The sequence below is a fragment of the Equus przewalskii genome, chromosome 7, assembly GCF_037783145.1.
Source record: "Equus przewalskii isolate Varuska chromosome 7, EquPr2, whole genome shotgun sequence".
In the NCBI taxonomy this organism is placed as follows: domain Eukaryota; kingdom Metazoa; phylum Chordata; class Mammalia; order Perissodactyla; family Equidae; genus Equus; species Equus przewalskii.
In genome coordinates, this window is record NC_091837.1 from 36,551,073 (window position 1) to 36,569,651 (window position 18,579).

The 18,579-nt window shown below is 47.5% G+C and overlaps 1 long non-coding RNA gene across 7 annotated transcripts in view; it reads left to right on the plus strand.

The window, feature by feature from the left end:
• The first annotated feature begins 3,019 nt into the window (after positions 1-3,019).
• Positions 3,020-18,579, plus strand: part of LOC139084499 (uncharacterized) — a 55,363-nt gene continuing 39,803 nt past the window's right edge. For 2 of the 7 annotated variants that reach the window (XR_011541924.1, XR_011541923.1), the window contains exons 1-3: positions 3,020-3,069; positions 7,694-7,804; positions 9,170-9,689. This is a non-coding gene — a long non-coding RNA (uncharacterized lncRNA). Of the gene's footprint in view, positions 3,070-5,755; positions 5,981-6,140; positions 6,708-7,693; positions 7,805-9,169; positions 9,945-18,579 lie in introns of those variants that run through there. The other 5 variants (XR_011541928.1, XR_011541925.1, XR_011541922.1 and 2 more) reach the window with 5 other exon arrangements.

Below are 18,579 nucleotides of genomic sequence, written 5' to 3' on the forward strand. Positions count from 1 at the left end.
GAGAAACCTTTCCCGTGAGACATGGAACACAGCAATCCCCCCACCCCATCGCCACTCCTTCCCCTAGCCTGCTTTATTTTCCTGTTGAGTCTTTATCTCCATCTGAAATGTAATCTACTTGTCTATTTTCTGATGTATCAGCTGCTGCCAGCTTCCACAATATGATATTCATGCGAGCAAAGAGCTGGCTTTTCTCACGGCTGCGTCCCCTGTGCCAGTGCAGTACACATGCTCAGTACATATTTGTTGAACATAAGTGAATAAGTCATCAGCTAGACCGTGGTTTGGGAACCTGTGTTTCAGAACATGACGTCTAAAGCTGCCCCTCGGCCTGGCCCTGGGGAGGAAAATTTCCCCCTCCAGGACGTGTAAGTGTGCCGGAAGCCACAGTTTACTGCGTCTAATGAAACACTGTCACAGGACCGTTTCAGCTCAAAATTCTGCTGATCTGATACCCTCTCCCTGTCAACAAAACTACACTGGAGGCCGATCTTGATCAGAGGTTTTTGGTGAGCACTGAATAAGAACAAGGGGCACGAGGTGGACTGATAACTTAGGGGTTTCAGGTAATTAAACCAGTTGGGCGGCACCCTTCTCGGTTTCTGCCTCCTAGAGGACTTCTCCAGGAGTCAGAGGCGCTCCCAGGGCCAGGCCTGGAGGGCAGGGGCGGCCCTGCTCTCTGGACGCTCATCCCCTGCGGGTTGAAGCGCGGGCACAGGGGCGGGCTCGGCTGCAGTAATGACCCCTGGCATCTCGGATTCAACACAGACCAGCCGATTTCTTGCTCCCATGGCAGTCCGAGGTGTTCAGGCGTCTCTTTTAGTGGCCCTTCTGCAACTGGGACTCGGAGCCCACGATGCTCCCACGTCACCTCTGTCTCTGGAGGGCTCCTGCTCCCACGCCCCGCGCAGCAGGATGCTCGCTCCCAGGCGGGGCCCTGCGGCCTCTGCCCCCAGCCGAGGGGAGGACCCAGCATGCGGCGCGAACGCGGCTCCAGCTGCGGCTGAGGACGCGTCTTCCTGCACTCCGGGCGGGGAGGTGGCGTGGGGCAGGCACGGAGCTGTCTCTGTATTCCTGTGGGTGAGGGAACGTGGCCCTGCTGCGGCCCGTTAACTGTTGAAGTCACAGTTAGCTCTTAGAGGGCCCCTTATTTCTAGCAAGGTAAGAGGTAAGCGGGAACTAACCCAGAGGTCGCGGAGAGCCGCGCCAGGTTGCGGAGCAATGAGCAAGGAGCGCAGCCAGCCCGCGCCGGCGCGGGAGGGAGACGCGGGGAGGGCAGTGAGAGAGACACTGCGGATGGGCACAGACTACCTGCGTGCGAGCCGTTTAGATGTGTGTGCAAATCATTGGGACCCTTCTTGCTAAATGCTTGTCACAAATTTGAGTAAATGGCTGGGACAGAGGCGTGGTGTTGCTAGTGTTTGTTAGCAGCTTGCATTACTCGGCGCTTCTGATCATTCGACCTGGAAGGGTACTGAGCGATCACTGAATCCACATCCTTCCCTGTTAAATACGGGGTGACTGAGGCGCAGGGGAGGGGAACAACATCCTCAAGATACACCCAGCAGAGCCCCCCCCCCCCCCGGGCCTCCCCGCGCGCCCCAGGCCTCCTCTCGGGGTCACTTCTACTGGTCATTGATGTCAGCCGTGCCCCAGGGCTTCCGTGCGCCCGAGGGTCTGTGCTGCCTCTGAGCTTCAGCCATTGCCTGGAAGCGAACGTAAAGGAAGTGAGTGGGGTGTTACAAGCACTGTTACCATCGGAGGGGAGGGAGCCCACTTCTCGCCCTGCCGGGTGGCACCGGGCAGACAGGAGCTTTCCGTAATAGCCTTGGGGACAAACACTTGGGCAAAGGTTCTTTGTGTCCTTTTGGGGGCATTTGATTAGCTTCCTTTGCTTTGTCTATAGTTTTCCTGGAATAGGCAACTGTGCCTCTCATCACAAAGATATTAATAAAGCAGTGGAAGGAGAACAATAACCAGGGGTGGAGCATCTGACCGGGAGGGAGTCGGTGGAGAGAGGCGAGGGCACTGCCGTGAAGGAAAGTACGGATGGAGAGCAGCCAGGGCACTTTGCTGTCCGTTTCCTAGGCGTAGCACACTATAACAGGAATTTTCTATGGTGCCCTGGGTGATATGAAACATAGCTTATTGTTATTAGAATATATATACTATAGGATATTATATATTATTATCTGGTATGAAACATACCAGAATTAGCTGGTAATTCTAGGAAGAGCATTGGGAATAATTAGCAGTCACTTGCCAATCACAGGGGCAAGTCGGCCCATCCTGCCCGCTGCTAGTTCGCAGTCAGGGCAGGGAGAGAAGACGGGAGAATGAGCCTCAGTGACAAACTGTCCGACTCTGAATAACCCTTAGGAGAGCAAGGTGCTATTTTAGGAAGACACTCTGGGGACAGCTCCACAATGGAAAATCCTTGGTTCTGTGAGTCTGGGTTGAAAGAAATGTGGATTTCTTTTATCTGGGAAGCTTAATCACAAAGTGAAAAACATAGCCTTTCTTCCACAGCTGGAAAATTTAACTAACATGGGGCAAAGGAGGCTTACTTTTTTTAAAGGCAATAAATGAAACTACCAATGTGTCAGTTTGGGGAAGCCAGTCTTTGGTTTTATCCTAAATGAAAACTTGTAAGGGGCCGGCTCCGTGGCTGAGTGGTTAAGTTCACGCGCTCCGCTGCAGCGGCCCAGGGTTGGGATCCTGGGCGCGGACATGGCACCACTCATCAGGCCACGTTGAGGCGGCATCCCACATCCCACAACTAGAAGGACATGCAACTAAGATATACAACTGTGTACAGGGGGAGTTTGGGGAGATAAAGCAGGGGGAAAAAAGAAACTTGTAAGGCAGCAGGTGAGTTTATCCTGAAGGAAGCCTGTGGGACCGGCAGCAGCAGGCATGTGGCATATGTTTGTGTGCGTTTGTGTTGAAGTCCAGGAAGCTGGGCTAGGGGTGATGTGTAAACACTGGGAGAGGCAGGAAACTGGGCTGCTGGGTAGGGCTATGCCCAAGGAAACTCAGGCACATGTGTGCCTCTTGGGAGAGAGGAAGGTAGGTCCCGGGGCTGGGGGGTGGGGATGGGAAAGAATGCAGTGGGGTCTGTCCCACTCGCGGGTGGGGGGGGGTGGGGGGGGTGGGAGGGGGCACCCAAACCTGCAAGAAATACTCTGCCCAGGGGGCAGTAGGAGGAAAAGGGGCTAGGTTTTTTTTTTTTTTTTTTTTTTTTTTTAAATTGAGAGAGAATTGATGCATAGCATATTAGTTTTAGCTGTACAAAGTGATGATTCAATATTTGTATATATTGTGAAATGACCACCACAATAAGTCTAATTAACATCCGTCACTCCACATAATTACAAACTTTTTTTTTCTTGTGATGAGAACTTTTAAGATGTACTCTCTCAGCAGCTTTCAAATATGCAGTACAGAATTGTTAGCTATAGTCACCATGCTGTAGATGACATCCCCAGGACTTATTTATCTTATAGCTGGAGTTTGTGCCTTTTGACCCCCTTCACCCATTTCACTCACCCCCTAGTCCCCACCTCCAGCAGCTACCAATCTGGTCTCTGTATCTCTGAGCTTGGTTTTTTTTTAGATTCCACACGCAAGTGAGATCGTGCAGTGTTTGTCGTTCTTTGCGTGACTTATTTCATTTAGCATGATGCCCTCCAGGTCCTCAAAGGGCTGTGTTTTCTGAGGTTACTGTGTACACTGGGTGCATGGGGAAGTGAGATGACAAAGGCTGAGAGATGTCATGCACTGGAGGAGTGCAGTCACCCTCCAGAAGTACCCTGCCTCGAGCATTTTAGGGACAATATAGAATAGATGCCCAAAGTAAAAATGGTGCCAGAATGGAGCAGGTCCAAGCTGAGCGGCGCTTACTGTGTGTAGGACCTCACTCTGACCATGCGGGTGCGCTGTCCTGCATTTTTTTCAGGCAGAAAGTTCAGGTGGTAACTGTAGATCTTGCACAGTCCCTGCGGGCTGGACAGCGAAGGTCAGCAGTGATTGGGAGCTGGAGCTTAGGAGGGCAGAGGGCTCGGTTCTCCTGGGACCTAGGCTGGGTGACAAGTGTCAGACACCGTGTGGACCGCTGGGCTACAGACAGCAAAAATTACCAGGTGAGCTTTAAAAAGCACTGATGCCTGGATTCCAGCCCGGCAAGACTAAAGCAGAATCTCAGAAGGTGGGAGTGGGACCCAGCCAACATGGGTCTAAAGGGAACCCACAAGTGCTTACAAGGCAGGTAAGGTGGAGAAATACTGTTAGAGGGCTTGGGAGATTGAAGAGCATCCTCTCCAAATTCATGTGCACCCAGAGCTGGAGGATGTTACCTTGTTTGAAATCAGGGTCCTTGCAGATGTGATTAGTTGAGTTCATACTGGAGTAGGGTGGACCATAAGTCCAACGGCTGGTGTCCTTATAAGAAGAGGAGAGGAGGGCTGGCCCTGTGGCTAAGTTTGCATGTGCTGCTTCTGCAGCCCCGGGTTTGCAGGTTCAGATCCTGGGTGCAGACCTACACACAGCTCATCAAGCCATGCTGTGGTGGTGTCTTATATGCAAAATGGAGGAATATGGGCACAGATGTTAGCTCAGCAACAATCTTCCTCAAGCAAAAAAGAGGAACATTGGCAACAGCTGTTAGCTCAGGGCCAATCTTCCTGACCAAAAAAAAAAAAAAAAAAGAAGAAGAAAAGAAAAGGAAAAAGAAGAGGAGAGGACATGTGGAGATGCACATGGAGAAGAAGGCCATGTGAAGATGGAGAGAGATACTAGCGTGATGCTGCCACAAGCCAATGAGCGCCTGGGGTCACTATAGGCTGGAAGAGGCAAGGAAGGATTCTCCTCTGGAAACTTCTGAGGGAGCATGGTCCTGCTGACGCTTTGATTTCTAACTTCCAGTTTCCAGCACCATGAGAGAATAAATTTCTGTTGTTTTTAAGCCACCCAGTTTGCGGTAATTTGTTCCAGCAGCCCTAGGAAAATGAACACAGAGGGGATTTACAATACCTGGCTTATAGGGCCTTTTTTTCTAAGGTGCAAACAGATTTATATCCAAAGAACCTCATTGGGGGCTCATATTCTCACAAGAAGGGCAGAATCTAGGCAGCCTTTTCGTCTCTGGGTAGCTGCAGGGACATAGATTCTCTAAATAAGGGCCCCTCAGGGGTCGTGAGGCTGCCTTGTGGAAGATGCCCTCAGCGGACAGCTGGTTTGGAGAGGAGTCCAGCAGTGTGAGGGGTGTCACTGCCCTGTGGTCTCTCAGAGCAATGCGGGCGTGGCTGTGACTGTTTGTCTGCGGAGAGGCTGCCCTGGAGCACAGCCACAAGGAGACACTGTGAGTCTCCCTCTCGGCCCCCTCCAAAGGGACGTGCGGCCATTTTCCAGGTGACTGTGCACTGGGGAAGGGAAATAATGACTTTGGGGGATTATTAGCTGCTTATTGTGAAGCGACACTACTTCCTAGGGACTCAAAATGCTGCTGTGGTCCATCCGCCAGAGCGGGGGCTATTGGGGCCAGGTGGTTAAGAGGATTTTGACTCAGATCCATTTCACGGTGGGCCAAGTGTGTCTCTGGACCCATCCTATGCTGATATCCCCAGTTCTTTCACACATAATTGGGATGGACGTAATCAGCAACTGGCAGAATCCCCACATTTTTCCCTGATGTGTGGAACTACCCAAGGACTATTGTGATGGGAAAGGTCAAGTGGAAGATTCTAGAACTGCCTCAAAAGCATTATGATATTCCTGGAGGGACTGCAGCGATTAGTGCCACTATCAAAGACTTGAAAGTCAGAGGTCGTGAATCCTTCCATTTTTCTGTTTAACTTGCCTGTGTGGCCTGCGCAGAAGACAGACGGATTTGGGGAACAACAGTGGATTCTTGTAAACTCAATCAGATGGTGACCTCAGTTGTGGTTACTAGTCTAGATGCATGTTCTTCTCACATCCTCTGGTATGCAGCTAGCAAGCTCCTCAACCTATTAATAAAGATCACCAGAAGCGGTTTGCCTTCAGCCGGCAGGGTCAGTGCTGTGCCTTCACTGAACTGACCTAGGGTGACAGCAGCTCTCTGTCCTCTGTCATCATCTCACCCTCGTCTCTCCGTCCCGCAGGGCATCACACTGGACATCGCATCACGCTGACTGGACCTAGTGAGCAGGAGGCGAGTTGGAGAGAAACCGACCCAAACGCTTCAGTAAGACAAATGTGCAACCGACGGCAGAAATAGATCCCACAAAAACTCAGGAGGCTTTTATCTTGGTGAAAACGTCTAGGAGTCCAGGGCTCCAAAACACGTTGAGAGAGAAGTTTCTGCATCCAGCACTTTCTCCACTAAGAAGGAAACGCAGAATCTAATGGGCCTTTTTAGATTTTGAAGGCAACGTATACTTCGTTTGATCACGTCACTCTGACCCATGTGTTGAGCCACCCCAAAGGCCACCAGTTTTGAGTGGGTCTCATAGCAAAAGAAGGCTCTATAGTAGATGGCTATGAAAGCTGTGCTGCCACTTTGTCCTTGTGAGAAAGTATGCTTCCGTGACACTTGGTGTGTCTCTGACATATAAGGTGCCATAAAGCTGGGCGTGGACAGCGTTCCGTATCGGATGAGAGTGAAATGGACACTGCTGGGCTTGAGCAGGTCCTGAAGGCACATGTGAGTTACACAAGCAGCGGCTCAGGTGCGCATGGCTCCTAGTTCTGCTACATCGCTTCCTCTCCCTCAGCCTCCACTTGTGGCGTCACTGGGGACTGCCTATGACCTGTTTACTGGGAGAGAAAACTTCAGTCTTACTTTACGAATGGTTTTGCATGACATGGTCACCCAAAGATGGATGAAGTAACACATGGGACTTTATATGCTTCCTTGGGGAGAGACTTAGTACGTCTTTGTTTGTGTGAGAGAGGGTTGCACCATGTTAGGTGAAAACATTTACCTTTGTCTTTATTTGGGAGTTAAAAATGGTTTAAAAAGGTGTATATGGATGTCCAGTTGGAAGGGGGTGGACTGGGGTGGTTTTGTACTTTGTCAACTTGGCAAAGCTGGAACTATGCTTTCCAGAACCGTTGCATGGGTCTGAGTTAGACCCGTACGAGGAGAAGGTTGTGTGACTTTTGAAAGGTGGAAAGAAAGCAGCAGCCGTCGCTTTCTGCAGATGGTCGTGGTTAGATGTGGTGAGAGACAGATACAGAGACACACTGGTTTCTGGGCTGTTCTCTCTGTTCCTCAAAGAAAGCTGGTCCAAGAGGTGTTAGTGGGGCCCACCCCAACTCCACATTCAGCTCATCTTCCCGACTGCTCACCCTGTTGGCCAGCAGCGACCCAGGCCCGCCTTCCATAGGCTTCTCCACTGGCTCATCTCTGCAGCCCGCCCTCGTAGTGGCCGTGCTGAGTTTCCCAGCAACTCCGGCAAACACCGACTTGTCCGCCAGTGTGGGGTTTCAGGCGGTCTAGTTAGAGACTCCCTCCTTCAGATCCTTGTTTCCTAGCTTTCCCCACAATTGTATGAGGTGTTATTTCTATAATAAATAAGAATTGATACTCTGAGCTTGAGAGGGAAGGAGAGTCACCAAATCCTTGAAGAAAGGACAGCAAATCTGGCCATTCTCACCAGAGCACAGCAGGAATGAGGTGGCTGACTGTCTGCCTTTTTTACCTCTCACCCAGCAGGCAGCACGGCCAGCTCTGGAACCTTCCACGTGCACTTTTAGGCCATCGTGAGGGATGCGGCTATGCTTCCCCAGACAGGAGGAGCCCTCGTGCACACTGGTCTTGGCGGTAAGATTGTAGTTATGTAATCACGTCAACAGTAAAATCTCGTGTGTGCGATGGAGAGACGAAGCTTCCAGATTACATCAGTGGGTGGATTGTTGAGGTCTAACCCTCCGGCAGCCCATATTAACTGAAAATTTAGCAATAAGCAATATATGAGTTGGGAGCCCTCAGGGGAAACTGTTGAAACATGTTTCTGGCATCTCCAAATGCCAAGAGGTGACCGTTTTTTTAACTTTTTATGCCCTAAATATATGTTCATGGAGCCGGGATCGTAAAAGCAGACCTGTAAGATGAATTTGGAAATATTCCTTATCTGGACCCCAAACAAACAAACAAACAAACGAACGAACTAACCCAGGGCCTTATTAAGGTGCACTACAGGATTCTAGAAGGTCTTAGTTCCAGAGATCCTTAAACCTGGAACTTTTAGAAAATTAACTGAGCTCCATTAAATTTGGCTATCTTTGCAGGGCAAGGGGACTTCTAACGTTTAAGTCATGAGAGAGCTTAGTTACTAAACTAGAAGTGTGGTGTTTTATAAGAACTCTGACCAAATCAGGCAATCTAAGTTCTCATCTGGGTGTTCCCAGAAGAGTCACTTATTCCCTTCAGGTCGAAGTCTCTTCCTCTGTGAAACAAACAGCTTGGGCTGGATCAGAGGAGCTTATCTCTCGGTCCAGCCTGGTCAGCCGCAGACCTGGGGCTGGAAGAGGGTGCTGGGGATGACGCTGCAGTGGCCCAGCGGGTGCTGGTCATTTAAGAACCGACTCTTTAGACCAGGATCTTGGATGTTCAGCTTCACCACTTACCAGCTTTGTGATTGAGTTTCGAATTCCTCAATTTTAAAATAGAAATACTGTAGAGCCTACATGATATGGTGCTCGTGAAGGCTAAGCCAGGTGCCTGTCAGATACTTGGAAGAGTGCCTGGCACGTGGTAGCAGCTCGAAGAAAGTCGATCATTGGTATCAGTATCAGTATCAGCATTAGTATTCATTCTATATATTACCTACTGCCAGGTTTCCAAATGCCACTCTGTGCTTTGATGGCAGAACCAACTGTGTGCATCTTAGCAATACTGATTCCTGGATTTCGAAACTGGAGATCTGGTTCAGTAGGTCCAGTTTGGGAACAGAGATCTGTATTTCAAGAAAGTTTTCCGGGTAACAACTGGTAGCCTTGTTTTGAAATCCTTGCTCTTAGCCAACACACACTCACACACACACACTCACATACTCAGGTAAACACTCTCACACACTCGCATCTACGTAATGAAGTTTATTTAAAAATAGAATTATAATTTGAAAAAGAATTCCTTGAGCTCACAATGAAATGAGTTTGCTTATTTGTACCCCTGCCTCATTTGAAGGATTGGAAGTGGCAGAAAGTGCTCTGCGGCACACTAAGCCTCAGTTAGAAGTGCTTCGTCTGACTTTCGAGAAGCCTGCAGGAAAGCCTGGCGTGGAGGAATGCAGGGGAGATGGCTGGCATCTGGACGTTCCTTCCACATGATGGCACACATCTGGCTCTTTGGGGCCAGTGGAACATTCCCCTTCCAGTTTCCCTCCAGATGTTTGAGGATATGAAGATACAGCCCAAGGGGTGAGCAATTTATCAAGCTTCACTGATCAATTACAAGCCGGCACGCAGCAGAGCCCTCGCTGGATTTCTTATGCTCATTGTGTATAAATGCCCAGGCTGTTTCACGCAGACACACCCTGCACAACAGGCCTTCAGTCAAACAGACGGTGGACTTTTTCATCCCCTCCTCCTTGTATGCACACACCTCAGGGGCCCAGAACTAAGTGAGCGATTGGTGCACATGTGCAAGTGGACATCCTGGAGCCCACAGATTGGTGGACGGTTATTTGGCTTCTACAGAATCCACAGTAAGTTAATACCATTCAAATTCCTGCCCAGCTGTGCTATGCCTTCTCAAGTTTGCTGAAATTGAATTCAAACGCCAAAAACATATGCTGGCCGGGCTCAAAGAGCAACTGCTGATTGCAAACACCTGCTTATCAATGCCTAAGACATTCTGGGTGACTTTGGGGTTGTTAATTAAGTGAGGTAATCACAAGAAATATCATTCAAACTCCTTGCCCTTGCACATGAACGCACATTAAAAACCATTTTTTAAAATCTATTTTTATTTTTTCTGCTTTTTCTCCCCAAAGCCCCCAGGTACATAGTTGTATATTTTAGTTGTGGGTCCTTTTAGTTGTGGCACGTGGGATGCCGCCTCAGTGTGGCTCGATGAGCGGTGCCATGTCCGCACCCAGGATCTGAACTGGCGAAACCCTGGGCCGCTGAAGCAGAGTGCACGAACGTAACTACTTGGCCACGGGGCCAGCCCTCTAAACCATTTTTTTTAAAGCACTAAGAAAAAAAAAAATCTCTGATGGAAATGCTCAATGGTCCTAAAGATGGAAACTAAATTTTGGATTTGAGTTTTACAGATGTCAGTGGAAAATGCCACATAAAGCAAGACACTGTGCAGTTAGGATTTCTTGCCTCCTTGGGCACAGTTTCTGAAACAAGGGAGATTAAGATCCGTGGCCATAGAGCGTCTGGTACAGGTATCTTAAGGCCACAGGGAAAAAAAGTCATGCAGGAGACAAATCTGTTCCATCAGTCAAGGGCCAAACCAAATGCTTACAGTTCAGAAAATAGCCCTTGGGCTTCGAAGGGGCATGGGCGGGGTCAGAGTCAGCTGCCCGACCCTCAAAAATTCCTGGTGGGAGGCACTTTGATCCTGGCAGGTATCCAAGTTCCTCAGCTTTGCCGAGTGGTTCTCTGAGGGCAGGACTGGCCTCGGCAGCACGGGTTAGGATCGTGTGGGCGAAATCTGAGCAAAGAAGGTGGTCCTGCCATGTGGAGGGAATGAAAACGTGCTACACAGGAATCCTTCAACAGGCTGCTGGGGATCAGGCAATTTCACGTTCTGGAGTATTTTCTTTCAGTGTATGCCACTAAAATAACCGCCGGCTGGAGGTAGTGCGGGTCAGCAGGAAGTGCCCTGGCTCAGCCCTTGGGGCTGTGTTCTTGGCCTGCTGCTAATTTCCCATGTGGCCTTGGCGTTTGCTCTATCTCCTGGTCTCTGGTCTCCGTTTCCCCCCATCTCCCTCTTTAGCAGATTCCCTTTGCAGGAGGCATGCTTAGCAGAGCTCTGTTCTCTCCTCCCTTCCTTTGTGCTTGTCTGTAACCACTGCCCCTGCTGAGTAAATCAGTTTGCTTGTGCTGGTTAACACTTTCCCACAGCCCTTCCCAGCGCAATGATAGCAGGCAGGGCGTGTGTTTGAGGGGCGGGGGGGTGGGTAACGCTGCTGCATGCCTAGATTGCCACAGGAACAAAACCACGGAGGTAGTTTTTTCTATTTCTATCTTCTACAGTGTAGCTTTTTCTGAGATTCAGCCCTGAGCAGAGTTAAGGATCAGAACATTCTGAATTCAGAAAGAAATGAAACAAACGCAGTCAACAAGGATTTCCCCTGCTCCCACCAGTCCTGAGAGCTGGGCCGGGCCTGGTGTCGGCTGCTGTTGTCTGAAGCAGCATTTTCCAAACACCCTCACCTCAGAAGATGCTCCAAGACACCAAAGCTCTGGGCTCTGCCTGGGCTCACTTCTCTGACAGTTGCTGTGCCCCTGGTAGGCTGAAGAGTGGGGAGTCCCGCAGCAAAGAGAATGATTTAACTGTATGTAACTAAGATCCCCAAACTTACTGACTCCCCAGTGTTTCCTTTTCTGGAACACTTATGTGTAGACTTGTGTACGTGTGAAGCACAGTTTGGGAAACTCGGGCAGTAATCAGCAGAGTTGGGAAAGATCCTACGGCAAGCAGGTTAGCAGGTTAGCAGTCAACGCTGACCAGACTCTGGCAAGGAATGCGTGTCAGAGGGACCTGTGACATTCTTGATTGTGTTGCCCTTTCGGGTGGATTCTCACTTGCAGCGTTTCTCAAACTTTCCTTTCATTATCACCTCCCTAAGGGAAAAAATTAGATTAAATTTAGATTTTCTCTAATGAGAGAAATGAAATACTGAGAAATAAGATTTTGTGAATAGCAGTGAGCTTTGGAGGACCACAACCTGTTACAATAGCTGAGATTTTTGGCCCCCAAGAATCAATTTTTGCCCCCTTCGGGGTAGTCTCTCCCCACGGAGAATGCATGCTTTGGAGATCCAAGAAGAGTTTCCAGTGAGTTTGCCTGGTTCTGAGGGCATGTACTTGACCTCTCCTCTTTCTTTTGCTGGAAGAAGTGGGAGAATGGGGAAGTTAGAGGGGTGGGGAGAAGAGATGATTTGGCCCCATTGTTCCCACGGATTCTGAGCAGGTTAGAAATGAGTTTTCCAGTTTCTGATAAAGAAAACAGATTCAAGACTATTTAATATGTGGAGGTGATATGGGATAGGTTTTAAGAGCAAGGGTTAAATCTTAGCTCTGACGATTGTCGGCTGGGTAACCTTAGGCAAATTACTTAACCTTTCTGGGCTTCACTTTCTCAATCTGTAAATTGGGCATAATAGTACCCCCTTGGGTTTTTGTGAATATTTAATGATAAAATTCATGAGTTGTGCATGGGATGGTGCCTGAGACCTATTTAGCTTTCATTGGAATCCCCGTTTATTCACTTTTTATAATAAATTACTAATCTGATTATCTAATTTCAGGAATGTCAAGTGATAATATGTCAATACTTCCTAAATAACACTTGTATATTTTTACTTGTTGGCGGGGGGGGGGGGGGTGGGGGGGGAGGGCGGAGGTGCCAATTTCCCTTTTAAGGAAGGATTAATGGCAGAGTGCTAGGCTTTTGTGGTTGATAAACAGGAGAGCTGTGTTTGGGGTGGCATTTTTCTGCAGCCTTCCAGTTAGGTCATTTTGTGAGCCACGAAGTTATTAGGAACCCAAGTTTTGAACTTTTGCTCTATTGCTTAAAACCTGTGTGAGCCAGAGCAAGTTGCTAGACGTTGCTATGCCTCAATTTCCTCTTCAGTGAAATGGGAATGATCATGCCTCCCTTACAGCACTGTGACTCAGTGAGATAATGCTTGTATGAGCATTGCGATTTAGTTTCTAGTCCTGCTATAGTGGACGTTGTTGATTGCCTACTGAGTGTCAATTCCCACTGCTTTTCCTCTTGCTGACAAAAGTTGTTAGGAAGACTATCAGTCTTGTTGGAAAGCTACCCTGTGCAGTCCATATGCTGTGAATGGTGCTGATTCCACACCTAACTTTAGTGCAAGCCAGTTGGCACATAGCTCTCCCCTGGGTGATCTGAGCAGGGTTGCGCATAGGGAGGTGTGCTATTTCCCACCATGTGTGAGCAAGAGCACACATGGCCCCCGTCGCTTCTGGCAGCCGTCTCACAGCACAGGGTGACCTGCTTGCGACGAAGCCCACAAAGTGGAGGTGGAGCAGAGAGGTGGAAAACGGTTGCATTTCTGATGGCAGCGCTAAGGCACTTATCAACCAGCCCTGATGTACAGGGCTGATGTTACATTTTCACATGTAACCTCCTGCTGGGCTTCGGGCTACATGTTGTGTAACTCAGTTTGAGTCCAGTTTAAAAGTATCCCAACGAATGTATCTATTTTTCCAAAAATCATTGCAACTTTGGGTTTATTTTATTTTTTTCATTTATTCATTCATTCACTTTTTTTCCTGAGCCCCTATGTGACTAACATTGTGGGAAATATAAGGAATTTAATTCTCAGCCTACATCCTCAAGAAATGCAAATTAGATAGAGCTGTATCTTTCTGTGAGCAGGAAGGCCAGGGATAAAGCCACTAGGGAAAACCCTTCCCTCACTAGGGAAGACCCTTCAGGGTCCACATGAGCCAAGGCACTGAGGCAGAGTTTCTGGGGGACCATGGGCAGGTCAGCTGGGTTGGAGCATTCATGTAAGAAAGACAAGGCTAGAAACTAGGGAATCTTGAATGCCAGCCCAAGGAGTGTGAAATTTTTTTCAAATGGCAATAAAAATTCATTGCAGAGTTTTGAGCTATAGAGTAACAGGATGAAAATGATATTTTAGGACCAGTAAATTGACAGAATTGTAGAACTGAGACACTGAGGTTGGAGAGAGAAGGGCCAGTTTCGAGGGTCTGTTACCTCCTCCCTTCAGCCCTTTTGAAATGATGAAGACGTGCAGGACCCCACAGTGGAGTGATGGTTCCGCCTGCCTCAACTCCAGTGTTTCCAGTCACACAGTTGGGTTATCAGTGAGAGCCACCCTTTGAACTAAAGTAGGATGTGAGGATGTGAGGACTTGCCTCTTCTTACATAGGAGATTTCTTTTCATTTTACTTTGTTTCTCTCAACTTTAAGTGTAAAGTTGAATTCCTTACAATCCTCAGCCCCGGGCAACTGAGAGGGTTGAAGGACGGTTGGAGTTTAATGTTCTAAGGTAAACCAGCCTGTAATTCAGATGGTTTCCTGGCTGATCTCTTTATTGTCATTATCATTATGCATATTCTTAAACATTTAAGAGAATCCAAACGTATTTAGACTATTGGCTCTGCCTTTAGCTCGGTGAGAAAAAGAAATCTCTGCCCAAGTCTGAACACGTTCTAGTTTTCCAGATCATCAGATTTTCAAAGCCTGAATATCTTGTAATCACCTTCCAGTGTATTTAATGATCTGATTTATTGCATTCATTACAAAAGGGGGCAACTTTCCAGTTATATCATTAAATGGTGTTCATCCATTTTAAAATAGCTCAAGGCTTTTCTGTAACTGGTTAGCGATTGTAAATATGCCCATGTCCCAGTCTTCACAGAGACGGTCATATATTCACCGGTAATAGATAGTTCTAATTGCTTTCTGAATATTTATTTTTGCATTTACTCATGTAATAAGTATTTGATTGTCCACCATGTATTGCATCTGTTACCAAATGCGGCAGTCATTCCTAATCCACTTCATTACTTCCCTTCACTGTTCAAACATGGGTATCCTGACTATGGCTTCCTGAGCCTGCTGTAAGACCTCTTGGTCCAACCAGTTGTCAAACCCAATGGAATCCTTAACTTGCACCACGACTTGGTGGTGCTGGGTACCATTGATCGCTCTCTCCTCGAACTGCTTCCCTTGACCATGATGACATTTTGCCATTCTTCTCTTCAGTGTTGGCATTCTTCACAATTCTGATCTTGATCCTTTTTTCTTCTGAAGCTCTGGCTTTAGCTGAGCAGTCTCATCCTACACGCTTGATGACTCCCACGTCTTTCTCTCAGGGATGACCTTTCCCTGGAGATCTGACCTCTGCCCCCACCCTACCCTCGGGTGCTGCTTCTCAGTCTCTATCTGAAAATGAGTCATCATCTTCCCTAAACCCTCTCTCTTCCCATATTTTCCATCCTGGCTAGTGGTGCTTGTCACCAACATTGGCTGATCCATTGCAGGGTTCATCCATGAGACAGATGCTGCAGATAACTTTTCCACCTCCAGTAGCTTTCACTGTTGATTGGGAGGTGGGTAACAGAGGTGTGCAAAATAACACATTGAAGTTTGGTCTTATACATTAGAATGGCTTCCCTAAAAACATAAATCTCCTTAGCTTGAGATCTTTCTAGATTGATAGAAAAAAGGATGGATTTAGGCTTCTTTGTTGGCAGGCCATGAGGCACTTTGCTTCTTTGAGTGACCTCTGTCCTGGGTGTCAAGGAAGGGGAAAGTTTGGGAATTTGGGCCTATTCCTGGGATTTTGTCGGGCTCAGAGTAAGTGCATTTCAAAGATGGGAATGGTGGGGTTTCAGGAGAGTTCCTGCTCCTCTTGCTTCATTTGTTGGTTCTCCAGTGCAGCTATTCTAAATAGCTTCCAGTGGCACAAAGTTATACAGGCTGTGCTATGCCTTGGTGCCTTTGCACAAATTTGTGTCTCTGCTGGAAATGCTCATGTATTCATTCATTCACCCATCAAATATAAGTGAAGGGATGACTCAACAATTCCACTCCTAGGTATGTGCCTGAAAGAGTTGAAAGCAGGGGCTCAAACAGATATTTATGCACCCATGTTCATAGCAGCATTATTTACACTAGCCAAAACGTGGAAGCAACCCAAGTGCCCATTGATGAATGGACAAACAAATATGGGATATTTGTGCAATGGAATATAATTCAGCCTTAAAAAAAGAATGAGGGGCTGGCCCTGTGGCTGAGTGGTTAAGTTCGCGCACTCTGCTGCAGGCGGCCCAGTGTTTCGTTGATTCGAATCCTGGGCACAGACATGGCACTGCTCATCAAACCACGGTGAGGCAGCATCCCACACGCCACAACTAGAAGGACCCACAATGAAGAATATACAGCTATGTACTGAGGGGCTTTGGGGAGAAAAAGGGAAAAAAAAATAAAATCTTAAAAAAAAAAAAAGAATGAAAATCTGATACACATACAACATGGATAAACCTTCAAACCATTATGCTAAGTGAAACAAGCCAGACCCAAAAGGACAAACATTGTATGACTCCACTTACATGAAATATCTAGAATAGGCAGATTCATAGATAAAGTAGCTTCATACAGAAAGTAGATTAGAGGTGAGCAGGGGCTGAAGGAGGGGAGATGGGAGTTATTGCTTAATGAGGACGGAGTTTCTGTTGGGGATGATGAAAAATTTTGGAAATACATAGCGGTGATAGTTGTACAACATTGTGAATGTCATTAATACCACTCAATAGTACGTTTAAAAATGGTTAAAATGGCAAATTTTATACTACGTATATTTCACCACAATAAAAACAATATATAAATGGAGGAATGACATCTCCCGTGATGGTTCTTAGTGTATTTGTAGACCCATGTGAGTGGGGTTTCTAGGGTGGGAGCCAAGCCTGATTTGACTGTGTATCCTGAAACTCCACAGAGGAAGGACAAAGAAGGAGGGTGTGGAACTGGGTCTTGAAAAGCTGAGAGGTGAGAGGTGGTGGCCTCTTATTATGTGAGACAGATCTTTTTATTTTATTTTTCTGAACTCAGGTTCAGAGTTGGTTAGTCCCTTTTTGCTCTATAAATGTGGGATTTTGTCACTTTTTGGCATGGAAGGGGCAGAGAGAAAGGCTGTCCATGGGCTGGCTGGAGACTTTTCTGGTGCCAAGCTTTGGACCAGCGGAGATGCAAGGCACAGTTTGTTGAGGGCATGTGTTGGAGCTGGACTTGGAAAAGCAAGTGAAGTGGGCGGAGGAGACCTTGATTCTCAGCTCCGAGAGTGTGCTTTGAGCCAGAGGCTGAAGTTTCCTGAGTAGGGCGGTGCCATAGGAGAGTGTGGATTGAGGGAGATGCCCTCCTGGGGACCAGCGCACAGGATACACACTTCCTGTGCAGGCTGGACTCTTGCAGGCAGCCTCCAGGAGGTGCACGTGGCCTCGTGGCTTCAGTGCGTGGCCAGGCGCTGCCCATCCACAGGTTGTAATTATGTTGATCAAAACTGTCTTTTCCCTGGGGGAAGGATGAGTCTTCTTTTTCATCTTCACTTTTTCCTAAAAGAAAGAAAAAGAACAAAAACAAAAAAGTACTTCTCCCTATTTCCTTCAAAGCACTGTGGCATCTTCAGATCTGTACTTGAAAGCTAAAGCTGATCGTAATTTCCGATGGACATAATGTGCATTTGAAATTCTTTTCCACGTCAAATTAAATCTGTCTTGGACTGATTTCCTGGAAGTGTTTTTCATTAGAATAATAGTCCTCGGCTGAGAGATCAGAGAATCAGATTTCACAGAAGGGGAAACAGAAGCAGAAACAGGGCATCCTCAAACACATCCTCAAGGGAGGTACCCAGTGATTGCTTTGGGGGAGCTTTGCTGGGGAGAAACTGTCCCTTCTCTAGGTTTGTCCCCAGGGAAATGACGCTGGGTCCAGTGGGCCACCAGTAACTTCAGTGACAAAAATCTTTGATTTTTAATTGAAAATGTAAAGAAGAAAGAAATGGAGTTCAACTAGCCAACCAACCAATCAACAATGCAAGTTCGTTGTGCTCCTACTGGCTGCCCATCCTTCTGGGGGGCCAGGAATATAACGGTTATAAGACAAAGTCCTTGAAAGAGAGTAAAGCTCACAGGAGGACACTCGAGGGACCAGCAGTATTTGATGATTTTTTTCTGGTCTTAAATATGTCCTTCTGTGTAGTGCACATAGACATACTTTGCCTTACCTACCGAGGGTTCCAGAATGGTGGAGGAAATCCTTCTGAAATTTTTTTTCTTCTCCCCTCTGAAACATGGCTTGTTTACTGTAGGCTGTTAACGGCCTTGAGAGTGTCTTTAATCCTTAGCCAGGGTCTTTAAATATAATACATCAATAGCAGGTAATTATTCACTTTGAACTCTTTGCTCCTTTCCTCCGTACCCTGCGGGGTGAGGGAGGGACTTTTAAGGACTGTAACAGATTCTTCCTATTAAAGTGTCAAAACTCATTGGGCGTATGTCAAGGAATTCCTTTGCTGACTTTAATCTGTCTCCCTTCCTCCCTCCTTCTATTTCTAACTCTCCCACAAGCTTTGTGGATTACTGCTTTGAGGGCTAGTTTTCTTCCTTTGGAGGTTTCTTTAAACGAGCAGCACCTCAGACCGAGGAATCTGCCCCAGCATCCAACCTTGTTGCCCTTAAGAGTTGCATGCAGTTGAGTTCATTGCTCCTGGTTTGTCACGTTATTCCTGTTTTGAATGTGTCCAAGAGAATCCTGTCAAATTCAAAACTTCCTTTTTCCCCAAACTGATCTTTGATCTGAGAGGCCTAGACACAACTGGCTCTGAGCAGCTTGCTCTCTGCGCATTGGTGCCC